The sequence below is a fragment of the Aethalodelphis obliquidens genome, unplaced genomic scaffold (assembly GCF_003676395.1).
Source record: "Aethalodelphis obliquidens isolate GAN/ISIS:26980383/991018 unplaced genomic scaffold, ASM367639v1 scaffold6, whole genome shotgun sequence".
NCBI lineage: Eukaryota > Metazoa > Chordata > Mammalia > Artiodactyla > Delphinidae > Aethalodelphis > Aethalodelphis obliquidens.
The window spans coordinates 48,574,250-48,592,111 of NW_020837950.1; the positions used below are offsets into that span (position 1 = coordinate 48,574,250).

The 17,862-nt window shown below is 39.3% G+C and overlaps 1 pseudogene; it reads right to left on the reverse strand.

The window, feature by feature from the left end:
* Positions 1–2,900: 2,900 nt before the first annotated feature.
* LOC113619262 (ATP synthase F(0) complex subunit C1, mitochondrial pseudogene) lies at positions 2,901–16,794 on the reverse strand (annotated as a pseudogene).
* Positions 16,795–17,862: the final 1,068 nt, after the last annotated feature.

Genomic DNA, 17,862 nt, shown 5'->3' on the forward strand with positions numbered 1-17,862 from the left:
GGAACCATAAAGCCTTTAATATTTAAATTCAACTACAAGAAAAATCAATCTTATTTTGAGATAGCCTATAAATTTTTTACAATGTTGACCAAAATATTTTGGCTTGCAAAATCCATTCTTCACTGTGTGTAAGAAAATATGGCAATATGAGATTTGGATGTAGATGTACATCTTTTTTTTAAAGGTTTATTTTTTAGAGCAGTTTTGGATTCACAACAAAATTGATAGGAAGGTACAGAGGTTTTCCGTATACCCTTTGCCTCAACACGTGCACAGCCTCCCCCATAATTTTTTTTTTTTTTTTTTTTTTTTTTTGACTACACCGTGTGGCTTGTGGGATCTTAGTTCCCCGACCAGGGATTGAACCTGGGCCCTCGGCAGTGAGAGCACCGAGTCCTAACCACTGGCCAACCAGAGAATTCCCACCTCCCCCATAATTAACATCACTCACCAGATTGGTACATTTGTTACCAAGGATGAATTTCCATTGACACATCGTTATCACCTAAAGTCCATAGCTTACTTTAGGGTTCACTGTGTTATACGTTCTAATTCTATGAGTTTGGACAAATGCATAATGACATATAATAATATGTCATTATAATATCATACAGAGTATTTTCACTGTTCTAAAACCCTTCTATGCTCTGTCTCTTCACCCCCACCCCCATTTCTAGCAACTGCTGATCTTTTCATTGTTTCCATATTTCTGCCTTTCCCAGAATATCATATAGTTGGAATCATACAATATGTAGCTTTCTCAGATTGGCTTCTTTTACTTAGAAATATGCATTTAAGTTTCCTCCATGTCTTTTCATAGCTTGATAACTCATTTCTTTTTAGTGCTAAGTAACATTCCATTGTCTGGATGTACCAGAGTTTTGGCAATTATGAATAAAGGTTCTATAAACATCTGTGTGCACGTTTTTGTGTGGACATGTTTTCAACTCCTTTGGGTAAATACAAAGGAGCACGATTACTGGATTGTAGGATAAGAATATGTTTAATTTTTTAAGACAGTTGCCAAACTGTCTTCCAAAGTGGCTGTACCATTTCGCATTTCTGTCAGAAATGAATGAGAGTTGCTGTTGCTATACATCCTTGCCAGTGTTTGATGTTGGCCAATCTGATAGGTGTGTTGTGGTATCCCATTGTTTTAATTTGCATTCCCTTGGTGACGTATGTTGTAGAGCATCTTTTCACATGCTTATTTGCCATCTGTATATCTTCTTTGGTGAGATGTCTGTTAAGGCCTTTGGCCTATTTTTTAATATGGTTGTTTTCTTATTATTGAGTTTTAAAAGTTCTTTGTATATTTTGGATAACAATCCTTTTTCAGATGTGTCTTTTACAAATATTTTTTTCCAGTCTGTGGCTTGTCTTCTAATTCTCTTGACATTGTCTTTTGCACAGCAGATGTTTTAATTTTAATGAAGTCTAGCTTATCAATTATTTCTTTCATGGATCATGCCTTTGGTGGTGTTGTTCCCAAGGTTATCTGGGAGTTTATCTTCTTGGAGCTTTATAGTTCTTGCATTTCACATTTAGGCCTATGATCCACTTTTAGTTAACTTTTGGGAAGATGTAAGGTCAATGTCTAGATTCATTTTTTTGCACGTGGATGTCCAGTTATTGCAGCACCATTTGTTGAAGAGACTACCTTTGTTCCATTGTATTGCCTTTGCTCCTTTGTCAAAGATCAGTTGACTATATTTATGCGAGTTTATTTCTGTGATCTCTGTTCTGTTCCATTGATCTATTTATCTGTTCTTTCACCAATACCATACTGTCTTGATCACTGCCACTTTATAGTAAGTCTTGAAGTTGAGTAGCATCAGTCCTCCAGCTTTGTTATTCTACTTCAATATTGTGTTGGCTACTCTGGGTCTTTTGCCTCTGCTTACAAACTTTATTTATTATTTTTTTTAAAATATTTTTTTGATGTGGACCATTTTTAAAGTCTTTATTGACTTTGTTACCATATTGCTTTTGTTTTCTATATTTTTAGTTTCTTTTGTTGCAAGGCATGTGGGATCTTAGCTCCTCGAACAGGAATCAAACCGACACCCTCTGCATTGGAAGGTGAAGTCTTAACCACTGGACCGCCAAGGAAGTCCCCAAACTTTAGAATCAGCTTGTCTGTATCCATAAAATAACTTGCTAGGATCTTGACTGGGATTGCATTGAATCAGTTGATCAAGTTGGGAAGAACTGACATCCTGACAATATTGAGTCTCCCTATCCATGAAGATGCAGTATCTCCCCATTGATTTAGTTCTTTTATTTCATTAATCAGAGGTTTGCTCATATAGATCTTATTTTGTTAGAATTATACCTAAGTATTTTTTTTGATGTAATGCAAATGTTATTGTGTTTTGAATTTCAAATTCCACTTGTTCATTGTTAGTACGTAGAAAACAATTGACTTTTATATATTAACTTTGTATCCTGCAACCTTGCTATAATTACTTATTAGCTTTAGGAGTTTGTTTGATCCTTTTGGTGTTTCACATAGATGATCATGTCATCTGCAAACAAAGACAGTTTTATGTCTTCCTTCCCAATCTGCCTGTGTACCTTCTATTTCCTTTTCTTGCCTTACTGCATTAACAAGGACTTCCATTATAATGCTGCAAAGAAGTGGTGAGAGGGGAATGTCCTTTCCATATACCTGATCTTAGTGGGAGATATACATCTTTTTTGTGTGTGAAAAAAGATTTAGAGAGCATCTTATTATGTCAACACACTACTAGATTTTTAAATACCTTTGGTTATCTGTGACAAATAGATATAAAATCAAACATTGTTATTTATGCTATTCAAGTCACATCTCTCTCTTAGCACACTCTAGCACTGGGCATGGCCTGGAGTCGAAGCATCAGGTGTGGGTAGGTGACCTTCATGGAGCCTCACATGGCAAAGAGGATGAGGAAGGTGACCATCAAACAGAAGAGCCCCATAGACTCAGACAGGGCAAAGCCCAGAATGGCGTAGGAGAAGAGCTGCTGCTTCAGAGATGGGTTCCTGGCATAGCCAATGATCTAGCTGCCAAACACTGTGCCAGTGCTGGCCCCTGAACCAGACACACCAACTGTGGCGGCTCCGGCGCCGATAAACTTGGCCGCTGTGTCAGGGTCCTGGGAGACAACACTGATCCGGAACTCCCGCCTGGCCACGGGGAGTGGGACTCTGCTGTAGGAAGGCTGTTCAGATGGGACCTCTGGCCTCCTCAGGAAGGAGGCAGACACAGGCCTGATCAGACCCCTAGTACAAGAGCAGATCAGAGCAGGAGGAGTGAGTAGTGCCCCGGTGGTCTGCGTTTTTTCAGTCTGCACTCCCACTGCCCCACTGCCCCTGCTCGGCCCACAGTGCTCGCCCGGCTTGAGGTGACTGACTCCTCAAGTCACATATATCTCTTGCAAATTAATTTATTTCAGTCTCGACTGGTAGGCACTCTTCTGTTTTTTTTTTTTAAAGTTTTGCCGAATGTGCAATGGCAAAGTGAAAGTAAGATTACATAAAAAAGAAAGAAAAATATAGCTAGTATTCAAAGTTCTTCACAAGTGAAGACCTTAATCTACCGTTCTGAATTTATCTTTTGCTGTCCCCTGGATAAACCCTTTATCAGGGTAGACCTGTGTATTGCCTGTTCCTAAAATATATTGCACTAGACTTTTTGTTGTTGTAAGGAGGAGATTCATTCAGGTAATCTTAAGATAAAAGGGGTTTATTGTAAATACCAAGGACCTAGACTTTGTTTTCTGATGTCTTTCTGGGTGATTGCTCTCTATTTTTCTCCCCCCTGTTCAATCTTCTCTGCATTCTCCAGTATAAATTCTGGAGGGAGGGCTTCCCTGGTGGCGCAGTGGTTGAGAGTCTGCCTGCCACTGCAGGGGACACGGGTTCGTGCCCCGGTCCGGGAAGATCCCACATGCCGCGGAGCGCCTGGGCCCGTGAGCCATGGCTGCTGAGCCTGCGCGTCCAGAGCCTGTGGTCTGCAACGGGAGAGGGCACAACGGTGAGAAGCCCGTGTACCACACACACACACACAAATTCTGGAGGGAGATAGTCGGATTGGACTAATTTCCACTGCTCCGGTAGGAAGAGTCCTTTGAATTGGGCCACCCCATGAGTCAAGACTGTGGAGTTGCTGCCCTTGGGTCAGGCCCACTCTGGTTTACTCAGTGGCCATTTCTGAGTAAAGAAAAAGTAGCACCACTGTCATGGGTAGGCAGTTTCAGTGAGAAGAATGAGATTTTCTGTGTGACCCTGGGACTGCTATGTCCAAGACGTGTCTAAGGTGTTTCTACCTCTCTGCCTTTGTTGACACTTATTCTCTTATCCATAGGGCGTTCCCCATGAATTTATACAAATTCTGATTTTACCAAGCTGAAATATTAATGATTAGGTAGGCAAAGCCTGCCCCAAATATTGCAGTCTACTGATATCTTCCATCTTTGAATTTTTAGTGGATCATCACAGAGCACAGTGATGATTTGAGACCAAGGAAGTGAAGGACCTAGAGAGGAATGACTTTTTCAACAGTCTGTAAGAATGCAAAAATAAAAATATTTATTAAATTTGGAGTTGAATTTATTCTGGGCTTGAAGGTGCGGGGAGAAGCAGCATGCACTAACAAGGACAACAAAGATTACTGAATTCTTTAGATCGCGCCAATGATTTACTCTGGTGTATGTGGTTTACATCCCCTATCTCCTTTATACTCTAGTAAATCTGTGCTTTTTTGTTTATTTTTTAATTAAAGTATAGTTGCTTTACAATATTGTGTTAGTTTCATGTGTACAGCAAAGCAGTTTGGTTATACATATATATGTATATATTTATATTCTTTTTTATTTTTTACATTATAGTTTATTATAAGATATGGAATACGATTCCCTGTGCTCTACAGCACATTCTTGTTGTTTATTTTATATGGTAGTTTGTATCTACTAATCCCATACTCCCAATTTATCCCTTCCCTCCTTCCCCTTTGGTAACCATAAGTTTGTTTTCTGTCTGTGAGTCTGTTTTTGTTTTGTAAATAAGTTCATTTGTACTGTTTTTTAGATTCCACTTATAAGTGATATCATATGGTATTTGTATTTCTGTGTCTGACTTACATCACTTAGTGTGATAATCTCTAGGTCCAACCACATTGCTGCAAATGGCATTAGTAAATCTGTGCTTTTGATCTCTGTGTTGTGGACCACAGCAGTTAGTATTCAAAGTAATTTTTTTGACAATTCAGATATGACATATTTACAAGAAAAGCACAGCAATTGGAATAAGCTAGAGAAAAAGAAAAAAGAGATGCGAGAGGACATGAACCAAAAGGTGCAGGACTTGAAGGTAAAAATCTCCCTCTCGGCACTTCCCTGGTGATGCAGTGGTTAAGAACCCGCCTACCAATGCAGGGGACATGGGTTCGAGCCCTGGTCTGGGAAGATCCCACATGCCATGGAGCAACTAAGCCCATGTGCCACAACTACTGAGCCTGTGCTCTAGAGCCTGCAAGCCACAACTACTGAAGCCTGCGTGCTTAGAGCCTGTGCTCCAAAACAAGAGGACCCACCACAATAAGAAGCCCGTGCACCACAACGAAGAGTAACCCCCCACTCACTGCAACTAGAGAAAGCCTGCACGCAGCAACGAAGACCCAACGCAGCCAAAAAAAAAAACAAAAAAACTCCCTCTCTTTGGTCCTTGGAAGCAGCACCAGAGAGTAACCCAAGACGGTGACAGCAAGGGATTCACTGAGGAGTTCCCCAGGCACCAAAGGACTAGGCTTATTTGCTCTTCTAATATAGTAGTTTACATGTGCATTGGACTAACTAGTTTTTCCCTATGGAAAAAAAGAGAATAAATAAGAGAAGACTAATGTAGACATTTTGGACATAAGAAAGGTGATAAAAAATAAATGAATTTTACTGGTGAGAAGGAATGAATGGATTCTTTGTCCACAATGACCTTGAGGCAAATAGAAATAATCTGTCCTCAATGATGTACTCATTTATTTTCATGAAGTATCAGGTCTCCAACCAGTTGATCTTGAAGTCTATCTTGTTGTTTTCTGAGCCAGCTGACTAGATTTCCAACAAAGGGGACCTTACAGAAGGTTTTTCGTCATAGATAGGTGGTCTCATTGACTGAAGTTCCCTTCCTCTTAAGGGTTTTTTTTTTTTAAATATTTTCTTTCTTTCTTTCTTTCTTTCTTTCTTTCTTTCTTTCTTTCTTTCCTTCTTTCTTTCTTTCTTTCTGTAGGCAGCACTGGGTCTTAGTTGCAGCACGTGGTATCTTCGTTGCGGCATGTGGCATCTTTGTTGCGGCATGCGGATTTCTTAGTTGCGGCACGCATGCGGGATCTAGTTCCCTGAACAGGGATCAAACCCGGGCCCCCTGCATTGGGAGCGCAGAGTCTTACCCACTGAGCCACCAGGGAAATCCCCTCTTAAGGGTTTTGAGGGGTTTTTAGAGAGTAGCTTTTCCTCAGGAAAATTTAAGACTAATTTAGCAAAGTATCGTGCCTCTTATTATTCATATTTATGGAGTACTTAAGGAGTCTTTCTAGCTGCCACTTTTTTTTTTTTTTTTTTTTTTTTCCGTACGCTGGCCTCTCACTGTGTGGCCTCTCCCGTTGCAGAGCACAGGCTCCGGACGCGCAGGCTCAGCGGCCATGGCTCACGGGCCCAGCCGCTCTGCCGCATGTGGGATCTTCCCGGACCGGGGCACGAACCCGTGTCCCCTCATCAGCAGGTGGACTCTCAACAACTGCGCCACCAGGGAATCCCCAAGCTGCCACATTTTAAAGAGAGTCTTGGTAAATTAGAGTATGTTTAAGTAAGAGGCTGAAGGATAGAGAAGAGTTGTTAAAATATTGGGGACTCTTCACGTAATCTTTTTTTAAATTGAGAACAGGGGTTAAATTTATTTCCTGTAGCTTCAGAAGGCAGACCTTGGATTATCGAGTGGAAGCTGCAGAAAACAGGTTTCTGCTTAAAATAAGAACTTTGCAACACTTGGAGTTGTTTGAGAGTGGAATTGGCCACCTTGTGAAGCAAGGTGTATTAGTCTGCTGCTAAAACAAAATTCCGTATCCTAGGTGGCTTAAGCAAGAGAAATTTATTTTCTCACAGTTCTGGAGGCTAGAACTCCAAGGTCAAGGTTCTGGCTGATTGAGTTTCTAGGGAGAGCTCTTTTCCTGGCTTGCAGATGGCTGCCTTTTCGTTATGTCCTCACATGGTCTTTCCTCAGTACATATGTGGAGGGGGAGGGAGAGAGAGAATGAGTGAGTGCTCTGGTGTCTCTTCTTATGAGGACACTAATTCCTGTCAGATCAGGGGCCCTATGACATCATTTGATTTTAATTGCTTCCTTAGCAGCTCCATCTCAGCCACATTGAAGTTAGGGCTTTGGCATAGGAATTTTGCGGGGACACAAACAAAACAGGAGAACACTGTGTTTGGAGTGTTTAAATAGAAACTGGTTGCCATCTGTCAGGAAAGTTTTAGAGGGCATCCTCAGACTAGGAGAGGCTTGGCCAGATGATCTCAGTTTTCTTAAATCTGAAGGAACAAGGTCAAGCTGTAGATTTTTGAAGATAGGCATATATTGGAACACACATTCGAAAAAAAAAAAGTTTGATTTTATTCTGGAAACTTGTTAGGAACCAAAATTATAGGTGTTGGAAAATCAAAGTGGAAGTAAAGAAAACCTCTTACCTCTAGAGCTGCCTGTACTTGGTTAGCTATGAGAATTGAAAGCATTAGAATCTACCTAGATAGAATTTCCAAATATCTTAATCTTCATAAATAACAGAAATAAAGGGAATACATATGTATTTGTCATGTAGCTGGTTCTTTAAAGGACAAATTCATAATAACATTATAAATATGTTGTGTAATTATTGGATGTTGATAACTACTTTCTGAGAACATAAACCTCATTTCATTTTATTCTTCAACACGTCCTGACAGAGTTCCTTTCTCAGTAGGCAGTGAGGTAAATTTTGCTTCTGTTAGGATATCAGAATTGGACCTAATAACAATCAACATTTGAATGACTTGAAAACATTCTTTATTTATTTATTTATTTTTGGCTCTGTTGGGTTTTTGTTGCTGTGCGCAGGCTTTCTCTAGTTGCGGTGAGCGGGGGCTACTCTTCCTCGTGGTGCGTGGGCTTCTCATTGTGGTGGCTTCTCTTGTTGCAGAGCATGGCCTCTAGGCGTGCAGGCTTCAGTAGTTGTGGCTCCTGGGCTCAGTAGTTGTGGCTCGCGGGCTCTAGAGTGCAGGCTCAGTAGTTGCGGTGCATGTGCTTAGTTGCTCCGTGGCACGTGGGATCTTCCCGGATCGGGGCTTGAACCCATGTCCCCTGCATTGGCAGGCGGATTCTTAACCACTGCGCCATGAGGGAAGCTCTTGAAAACATTCTTATATACAGGTTTATTGCACTGGAATTTGAATCCTTTTAGCATGAAAAATAGATGATAGTCTACATTGTTCAGTGTTGTTGATGACCATAGATTGGCTACTAGGTGGATGGTCATCTTAGGCGCTTGGTATTTACTTTGGGTCACACAAAAATTTATACTTTATGCTAACTGCAGCAGAAAAAAATATTTGGTTTGCGACAAGAAATGTTAGAAACGTATAGATGCTATACATCATATAGTTTTCTACCTTCCCTGCTTAGTTGATTTCCTACTATTTTACAAATGTAGAGAAATGAAGGGCCAAAAGGAAAGAGAGTAATAGAAAAGTTTTATCCTGATATAAAGAAGAATGTGAATTTTATTTTCATGGTATGTTATTCTTTTGTTTTTGTTTTATTATAAATTTGATACATGCTTATTATAGAACACTTGGAAAAGAGTGCATTCTTTTTAAACTTACCATCTGTTACCTCAAAACTAGATTTATTTTTTTTGGATAACTTGAACTCATCCCTTTTGATCCAAAAGTATAAAATAAAACCACAACAGTGTGGTTTACTTTAAAAAGAACTTCAATTTTTAGAGTTAAGAACCTAAAAGCATTAAAAATATAAGAAAATCTTCAAATTAATTTTTTATCTTTTGGTGCCATTTATTAAATTATTTTGCCCAAGAAATTAAAACAAGTCACAAACAAGCAAAAAGTTAAGGTGTTAAGATCGTTCATATCAAGATTATTGATGTGAAAGCCTGGAATATTATTTGTATTTTGTTCAAAGAATTTAATTATATTATAGGCATATTAGTTACACTGTAATAACTTAGAAAAGTAGTTATGACATGTAGTTTTTATCATTATTATTTACCCTGCAAACCCTTTGTTAAGAGTTTTATCTCATCATGCCATTAGTTATTAAAACTTAGGTAGGAACTATTTTGTATTTTGGTTTATCACATTGCTGAATAACTAAATCATAGAAGCTCAAAGACTGGAATATAATTAGAGATGATTTTACTCAATTCCATCTTTCATAGATGAGAAAACTGAAGCTCAGATGGAGATGAGATAATTTCCTCCATTGAGTAACTAGCAGCTCCCCTGCCTTCCCAACCCCATCGGGTTTCATCACATTTCATTGGTGGGGTTTGTGGAATAATGAATTATTGATTTCCCCCACCGCAATCCAATGTGTTGGAAGATATATTAACAATGCAGGAGACTCTGAAGTGCTTCCATGACAAAAGTGGATTTCATTTTAGGACAAGCCATAGAAGGTCATGAAAATCCTTTGGAAAGTTTTCATGCAGTTAAGAGTTAATTTGTGTAGATTTCTAACTTGGAAGTCATAAAATCAATTGCTGTGTAGTAAGATTTCATTTATAAGAATTTGATGTATTTAATGCAGTATTTTGATAGACAAGTCTGCTATTGTCTGGAAGAGGATCAGGTCACTTGTTGGAAGATATTCAATTACTTAAATGAGTAATAAAAACAGAGTATATAGTTATCCTATTTGTTTATTGCTTTGCTTATTCTTAGCCAATAAAGTAAAATCAATCCCATAAGAAATACTCCTGAAAATGCAATTTAAGTATAATTAAGTGCCTAGAATGCTTATAGGGGAGTACAATATCCAAGCCTGAATTTAAACTTAGTGATTTTCAGGCATCAGGTTTAATTTCTTTCATCAATTTGAGTTGGTGGCTGTTTTCCTCTTGAGCCAAGGGAGGTACTGAATGCAGGGGGAAGAAGCACTTTCTTCTGTTGCCTCTAATTATTCTAGCTGGGAATCAATTCTTTTTTTTTTTTCTGTACGCGGACCTCTCACTGCTGTGGCCTCTCCCGTTGCAGAGCACAGGCTCCGGACGCGCAGGCTCAGCGGCCATGGCTCACGGGCCTAGCCGCTCCGCAGCATGTGGGATCCTCCCGGACCGGGGCACGAACCCGTGTCCCCTGCATCGGTAGGTGGACTCTCAACCACTGCGCCACCAGGGAAGCCCTGGGAATCAATTCTTAAGTACTTTCATCAAAGAATGAACTTGCTGCCAGGAGCCTTATTTGCCTGCCAGCATAAAAGTTTGGGAATAGATTTTATTTTTTTGCGGTACGCGGGCCTCTCACTGTTGTGGCCTTTCCCGTTGCGCAGCACAGACTCCGGACGCACAGGCTCAGCGGCCATGGCCACCAGGGAAGCCCCTGGGAATAGGTTTTTTTATTTCAGGGTAACATAGCGCTTTCCAAGGAGGAGCCAATGGCAGAAATTGACTCTATAGGCAACTGTGAGACAGAACAATAAAATGATCCTGGGCTGTAAGAATTAGAAAATAATCAAGTTTGAATCCTAGTCCTAGGACTTGCAGGCAAATGACTTTGGGAAATACTAATTGCTTTGAGACTTAGGAAATACTAATTGCTTTGAGCCTTAATTTGGCCATCTATGAAATGAGTATAATAATACGTTTGTTATAAGAATCAAATGGGGCTTCCCTGGTGGCGCAGTGGTTGAGAGTCTGCCTGCCGATGCAGGGGACACGGGTTCGAGCCCCGGTCCGGGAGGATCCCACATGCCGCGGAGCGGCTGGGCCCGTGAGCCATGGCCGCTGAGCCTGCGCGTCTGGAGCCTGTGCTCCGCAACGGGAGAGGCCACAACAGTGCGAGGCCCGCGTACCGCAAAAAAAAAAAAAAAAAAAAAGAATCAAATGAAATAATGAATGTCAAGCACCAATGGCAGTATATGGTGCATGTTACATGTCTTATTTCCCTCCCTGTCTCCCTACAAATTCAATTCTACTTCCTTCAGATTTCTTTGGAGACTAAACTGCAGAATAACTGAAGTGGGGACAGAGCACATTGGGCTACTACAGAAGCCATCTGTGGACATTGCCTTTAAATACAATTGAGATTACCATTCTCCACTGTGTCCCCTTCCTGACCCCTGCTCTAACTTCAAGCAGTGCAAATCCAATTAGTTCCAATTCCCAGAAGCCTCATCTTTGGCTATATTACTTAGAAACTTGACATGATGATAACGAGGCCTTCATTCCAGGTTGAAGTGATCCAAGATTTTTCCCAGTTGCTTATAGAGTCCCAGTGCTCAGGTAAGGTGGGTTACTGTTATTCTCTATGAAAGATGAACAAGAGCCACAGATGCTAAAGTAAGATAGATGTCAAGGTCCAGGGACAGGATCAATAAGGACAACTGTATTAATCTTTTAAAAAATGTGGTAAAATACATATAATATAAACTTTACTATTTTAACCATTTTTAAGTAAGTGTACAGTTTAGTGACATGAAATACAGTCACAGTGTTGTGCATTCATCACCAACATCCATCTCTAGAACTTTTTTTTTTTGTTTTAACCTCGCTAAGCAGCTTGTGGGATCTCGGTTCCTTGTCCAGGGATTGAACCTGGCCGGGCCCTTGTCAGTGAAAGCGCCAAGTCCTAAGCACTGGACCGGCAGGGAATTCCCTCTATAACTTTTTATTCTTCCAAAACTGAAACGCTATACCCATTAAACAATAACTCCCCACCCCCACCACCCCCAGCCCCTGGTCACCACCATTCTACTTTATGTCTTTATAAATTTGACTATTCTAGATACCTCATGGGTGGAATCATACAGTATTTGTGCTTTTGTGACCAACTTATTTTGCTTCCCACAGTGTCTTCAAGGTTCATCTATATTGTAGCATGTGTCAGAATTTCCTTCCTTATTGCGGCTGAGTAATATTCTATTGTATGTATATATCACATTTTGTTTTGCCATTCCTCTGTCAATGGATACTTGGGTTGCTTCCATCTCTTGGCTATTGTGAATAATGCTTTTATAGACATAGGTGTATAAATATCTGTTCAAGTCCCTGCTTTCAGTTTTTTGGAGTATATACCAAGGAGTGGAGGGCTTCCCTGGTGGCGCAGTGGTTGAGAGTCTGCCTGCCAATGCAGGGGACACGGGTTCGTGCCCCGGTCCGGGAAGATCCCACATGCCGCGGAGCGGCTGGGCCCGTGAGCCATGGCCGCTAAGCCTGTGCGTCCCGAGCTCCGCAACGGGAGAGGGCACAGCAGTGAGAGGCCCGTGTACCAAAAAAAAAAAAAGAAGTGGAATTATTGGATCAAATGATAGTTTTATTTATAATATTTTGAGGAATCCCCAAATTTTCCATAGTGATTGCAGCATTTTACATTCCCACCAGCAGTGCACAAGGGTTCCAATTTTTCTATACCCTTGCCAACACTTGTTATTTCTGGTTTTTTGTTGTTGTTGTTGTTAATGTCATCCTAATGGATGTGAAGTGGTAGGTTAATCCTAAAGAAATGATGCATAATGCATAACCTGTCTAGGCTCCAAGCACATAGTAGGTGCTTGTTAAATGAATGGGCAAGAATTCACATTTCATATATGAAATGAAAGACCATTAGAATATAATCCAGGAAGTATTACAACTTATCCATCTATCCATTAATGAAATGGAGTGTGTACCATGCACTATGTTAATTATTAGGAGTTCAAATTTCAATAAAAAGTGAAGCCAAGACAAATGTTGTTCCTTCTCTCAAAGAGCTCACAGTCTCTTATCTCTCCAAGGAGGGAAGCTGACTGAGTCACCAAAATATGACAGCTTAATTAATGAATCGTTAAAAACATCTAATCCTTTTGGCTCTAGAGTCCATATTTTTTAAGCCACATTATAATTATAATTAGTATAATTAGCCACATTATAACTAGATACTATATTCTAGTTTTTGTGACACATGTATTTTCTTTTACCAATTAGTAAATATAATACATACATGTACATACCTACACACATGTATATATATATATATAAACTATATATATATATATATATATATATATATATATATATAGTTTACTTCATGGGATTCAAGCCCTCTGGAATTCTGGGAGTGAAATAAGCCCTAATGGTTATTAGGCATCCATTGCATTTAATGAATTAACTTCTCATTGCATCTAGAATGGTAGTAATTATTTGCCATCCTTGGGAGAATGGAGAAATAATCTCTCAAATAATTTTCTGTATTCTGTGTTCAGATGAAGAACCCCTGTTGAGAAAGTCTGCCTCAGTGACTTTCCACTTTGGAGTGAAATAATAAACTTGAGCTTCTGAGCCTGCAAAGCTGAGGACTGTTCACTGGACCATGATAATGGCCGAAACATGCAGGAATCAGTCAACTCTGCTGTTACATTACTGCTCTTACTTTCTGTATAAATTCAGAAAGATAAGGTGGAAACAAATTTGCAGCTGAATCACAGTCTGGTTTTCTTCCTGTAGGAGAATGGGCTTATTTGCGAGGGGGTGGGGTGGTGGTGTTTGGGTTTATTTGTCTTATGCCCAAGTCAACAAAATGCTGTAAACAATCATGCTGCCATTTTGTTTATTACACTGAAGCCATGCATTGAACTGCCTCCCTGAACAAAAACGTAAAGTACCTTTGCTACTGGGATCAGTATTGCTCTTTCTACCTATTTAGTTCCATCTATTTAACAAGTATTTATTGAGATCCTACTGTGTCCCCATTATTAGGCTAGGTAGTATTTGATAATACTTTGATAATACAAAGGTGAACTGATCCTGTGGTCTAGTGGTGGTGAAAGACAAATGAATAGGCTGTTACAATTGCTAAGTATTAATAAGTGACAGAAGGCACAGGATGCTGAGATAGAACAGAAAAGAGACCCCTAACTCAGACCAGAAGAATCAGGGGGAAGACCTCCTGGGGAAACTGATGGCTAAATTAAGACCTATCAGTTTAATAGGAGTTAGTTAAGCAAGGAGAGGGAAAACTGTTTTTAGAAGAAACAGCACATACAAAGTCCCAGCGTGGGTAAGCATACACTCTTAAGAAAATGAAAAAATGTGAACATGATGGTTTGAGACCAGATTGCGAGGGTGTGAGATGAAGACAGAGAGATAAGCAGGAGCTCACTAATCTAGGATATTATAATCCCTCTTTGGGACTTTGGTAGCTTTCTGGATATACAATGTGGGAGAAAAGGTGGACTCTCTGGTTTCTGGCTTGGCCACTGGATTAGAAGGAAAACACTAGGAGTATCAGGTTTCCTAGGGAAGACAGTAAGTTCAATTTTAGATAATTTATATTTGAGGTGCCTGTGCAACAAGCAAGAAGCCTTTTGGGGTGAAAAGTTTAGGGGGAGATTAGGGGAAATTATTGTTGTTGATGTTTTAATTCTTGCCCTTATTGCCAATCCTCTCTTAGGATGCCACCATAAAATAAATAATTTGTGAATTAGAGATATTTCCTGTGGGATTGGATCCAAAGCATATAACAAGCAGGAGCGTATAACTTGCAGCTTCTTGGGAGCATAATGGGCTGAGGTAGCACTGTTTTGATTATCACTTTCTGCCAACAGCTAAACGATTGCTCTTTCCTATTTACTTAAATATATACATGGTTATATATACATAGATAAGGTCTTGATACATCTGTTGATGTGCTCATCTTTAGGAAGTGGGTTTAGTTGGAGGAGAGGGAAATATTATTTTATATACCTCTATATTGCTAGAATTTTTTTTTACACAAAGCACTTTATTTTTATGAAAATAATAAAATGAAAATTATTTAGTAAATAATTGAGTAAAAATTTTGAGTACATTGAGTTGAAAAAAGTAGTTAAAGTGTTGGGAAAGTTTTGAAGGGCAATGCAGAAGACCCAGAAAGAAAAAAGAAAGACTGGAAGTGAGATAGGAGGTGTGGGGATACTCCACAAACTACAAGGAACAGGTGTTTCTGCCTTCCTGCCTCCCTAAGTGGTATATCAGGAACTATGTGTAAAGAATGTTTGTCATTCAGTTGCTGCTGCTTATTTATTCTCCTGTAGCAAGCCTCCAACATTATACCTGTTAGCAAGACTGATGCTCAACCAGCACTCCCTGGTAGGCTATAGTGGTTATTTATAGCTAATGTCTGTTATGGTTGGTCTGATTACTAGTTGTTATTATCACTACTGCTTTAGTTATTTATACTCTCTGGCATCACTGATTTAGAAAACCTTTCTCGGCATCTGCTTGTTTTCCATCTCCTTTCAAGTTGAACTGTCAACTCCTTCTCTGTTTTTCCAGTGTTCCCTGATAGATGTCTATCATGGCTCCTGTGGTGGGCTGAACAATGACCCCCAAAGGTATCTGGTCCTAATTCCTGGAACCCTCAAATGTTACCTTATTTGGAAAAAGGATCCTTGTAGATGTGATTAAGTTTAAGATCTTGAGATGGGTTATCCAGACAGGCTGTAAATGCCATTACAAGTGTCCTTATAAGAGATAGGCAGAGAGAGATTTAACACACATACACAGGAGAGAAGGCAATGTAAGGTGGAGCCGTAAGAGATTTGAAGATGTCGGCCTTGTAGATTGGAGTGATGTGACCACAAGCCAAGGGATGCTGAAAGCCACTAGAAGCTAAAAGAAGTAAGGGACAGATTCTCCCCTAGAGCCTTGGGAAGGAATGCAGCCCTACTAACGCCTTGATTTTGATCTAGCGAAACTGATTTCATGCTCTTTAACTCCAGAAGTCGGAGACAATAAATATCTTAAATACACTGAAAACCTATTGTTTGTTGTTTATTTGAAATTCGAATTTAACAGGGCAGGCATTCTGTATTTTATTTGGTAACCCTAGATAGAGATCTTGCGTTAATCTTCATATTACTGTTTAACAGCATTTGGTAAAATGGATGTTTGGTGAGTAAATAAATAACCTAATAATTTTACAAATAGTTAAAGAGTATTTTTATTATTGAAATTTCCAAATATATTCAAAAGTAGGGAGAATAGTGTAATGAAGCCCCATGTAGGGATCACCTAGCTTCCACAATCATCAATGCATGGCTAATCTCACAGTTTTTAAAACAATACTTTGTTTAAAATAAGCAGCTCTGGTGGTTTTGTGTGTGTATATTTATGAGTATGTGTACATTTGTACAGCAAAAGAGGGGTGTGGTAGTAATAGCACTGAATTTCAAGATACTGTATCTTTCCAAAAGAATCCAGAAAGTGGAGAATGATAAGCATTTGTATATGAATGACAGGAGAGCAAAACGAGACTTCTACGATTAAAGGAGCTTGCTATAGAACGCCGAGTAAGATAGAAGACGTGGCCAATATTTTCCAAGTATAAATTGAAACATAGGCACAGAGACTTCTGGTAGTCTTGTTCTGCTAAAAAAGCAGTTCATGAACCCTCAACTAGCTTTGCTGCTAATTTCACCTCTCAGAATAGCAAGGAAGCAGTCAAGAGAATGGACATCCAGAACTTGATTCTGAATGCCAAGGAAGAGCAGGTTGGAAACGTGGACGTGATTGGCACTGAGGGAGGGCATGACCACGTGGTCATATCATCCCAGAATATGAAGTTGCCAAGGAACGGAGGGCTGGGCTTAGTTAGACCATGGTTTGTAGGAAAAGTAGGCTTCAAAAATTCAGGTTTAATTGCATCATAAGGATGTTGAATGATGTGCAGGTGCCAGAGAAACAGAAAATTCTTTAAAAAAGAAAATTTTACAGTTAAGCTTCATACATTTTTATGGGAGGAGAGTAAACCAGAAGGCATCTGTAGCAGCTGCTGTTGGTTGCCCATCCTCATAACAGGTGGTGTGAACCAGTGAAGTGGTCCAGTCCAGCATCTCAGCCGAGAGAGCCTTTTCTTTTTTCAGCTTTATTGAGGTTTAATTGACAAAGAAAATTGTATATATTAAAAGTGTATGAAGACACAAGAATGAGGAAAGAAAAATGAATAGGAAAAATAGGTCAGAGAAATGTACAAAATGTGTCAGATAAGAAAGATTATTTGTTTGCTTACAGGTCAATCAATAAGCATTTATTGTTGTTCTTTCACTGTGCGCCTCAAAATGATACTTATTACTTTGGGACCTGAAAATTCTTTAAAATTTAAAAGTAAATTTCACAAGTACCATGGCTTAGAAAGGTCACTTTTCTCTTATACCTTCTTCAAAGATTGTTGTATTATTTATATAAATACCAGTTATTAGTATATTAATTATTGGTAATTGTAATGTAAAAATATCTTTAATATAGAGAAAATATATCTAAAAAAGTTAGAGATTCAATTTTGATTCTTATAGCAATGAACCTTTATAGAGCCATTGCTACATGCTAGGTAGTATACTAAACACATTATACCCATTAACTAACGTAATTCTCTCCACACCCTCTAAAAATAGATGTTATTTTAATCTCCATTTTATAGTTGCGGAAACTGAGGCACAAAGAGGTAGAGTAACTTAAGTAGCAGAATAGGGTTTTGAGTCTAGAATCATAAATGTTATATAATATTCCCTAATTATTCTACCAAGATTGCTGTCTATGATGAGAAGTATTCAGTAGAAGAACCCAGGTCTTGTATGTGATATCATAGATGTCAGCCTCAC